The sequence below is a fragment of the Corvus brachyrhynchos genome, unplaced genomic scaffold (assembly GCF_000691975.1).
Source record: "Corvus brachyrhynchos isolate BGI_N302 unplaced genomic scaffold, ASM69197v1 scaffold229, whole genome shotgun sequence".
NCBI lineage: Eukaryota > Metazoa > Chordata > Aves > Passeriformes > Corvidae > Corvus > Corvus brachyrhynchos.
This window is the reverse complement of record NW_008240042.1, coordinates 728,044-729,795: the sequence shown is the minus strand read 5'-3', so window position 1 is coordinate 729,795 and position 1,752 is coordinate 728,044.

The window sequence follows — 1,752 nt, the reverse complement described above, 5'->3', positions numbered from 1 at the left end:
GTGAAATTACTTTCGTTGCATAATGACTATAATTTGCCAGTTTACAACTGAGCAGGCTAAGGTCAAATTTACATACTGCTTTTGAAAGTACATCTGGCATTAGAAGAGCCAAGGATGCTGCAAACTGAAGAAAAAAAGCTTCCCCTCACCTCCATTCACTTTACCAAGTGGCCTTCCTAGTTTTTGTTTGAAGCTGAAATTAGCTAGCTTGGGACAGGTTTGGAAATTCATTTTTCCTGAAGAGAGGAGGGCTGTTCAAGTGTGGGAAAAACTGTTTAGTAACAAGGTGTCAGATAGCTTTGAGCCCAAGTTGAAAACCTAAATTTTTTCTTTCTATTTGCTAGCTATGCTTAGCCTTGAAGTACTACTGATTGCATGGGGTGGTGGCAATTTGGCCACTTTGCTGAAGTGCCTGGGTAAAAAAGCCCTTAGGAGAAAATCCATCTAGATAAAAAAAAAGTCTTTCAGATCAACATGGTATGTTTTGATTTAGCCTGCTCCAGTTAATGCGAAATCTAGAGTTTAATTTAGCCTTTGCTGCATGTTTTGGAAGCCATAATCTCAAAATACATTTGAAGGCACTTTTTCTCAGACAAACAGAAAGGTTAGGGGGTATTTAAATACCCAAATCCAGATATGTGTTCTGCAGGATTCCTAGCTAGCTAATCCTGAAGGTTTTTGACAACACAAATGCCTACAAGCTTTCAGATTAAAGCTCCCCAGGTTCACCAATTTCTGCTTCTGGGACCACTCAAAACATGGTCTCTTTCAGCCTGAGGTAAGCCTGCAAGATCCGTGCTTATCCTGAACACACCAAACCAGGATCACGGCCTTCCACATCCTCCCCTCTAAGGTGCTTGGCATGCAGCATCTGCCAATGACAGCTTTTTCCAGAAGAGACCAGAAAGACATGTTTGCTTCCCAAGACAGAGAGAGCACCGGGAGTTGGGAGGTAAATGCCTTGCCCTTTAGGATAACTAAACATGGAGTTTCCTTCTTGGACAACCTCCACATCACAGAATTCTGCTACAAACAGCCACTGTGGGAGACAGGGTCTCATTCCTGACAGTACAGAGGTGCTCTCTAGAGACAACAAGGAGACTGGAACCTGAGCTGGCCACTGTTGTACTCTGGAGTAGACAAGGAGGGGTGATGGCTGTATCCCTGCCCCGGTGCTGGTTGTGGAGGGAATGATAATCCTTGCTTGGCTCTCAAGAGAGAATTTGTTCTCTGTTCAGCAGCAGGAGGTACCTCACTATAAATCACAGTACCAAAAGACACTGTATTCTGACCAGAAATTTAAGGTGCTCTAGGAGGTACAGGAAGTTTTCTGCAGCTGACTCTACCAGCTCCCCATTCTGAAGCATCCAATTATTATAAACATTTTAAAAATTACCTGTTACCAAGATTATCCTGAAGTCCCCAAACACATCAGGACATCCAGTTTTCTAGCCTCAAAATAGTGTATCCCTGGTGCAACTGGAAGTCTGCTGAGACACAGCTTTGCCCAGTAGAAGCAGTCCTTTACTCCTGTGACCTCTACCATGGCTAGCTGTTCCCTGCTATTCTTTCGGTGAAGAAAGTTTCCTAATACCCAAGCTGTATCTCCCCTGGTGTAAGTCATCCTATTGCTTGCTACTTGGGAGAAGACATTCACCCCCACCTCGCTACACTTTTCTTTCAGGTAGCTGTAGAGAGTGATAAGATCTCCCTAATCTCCCGATCCCGCTTCCCGGCAGCCAGGCGCGTCCT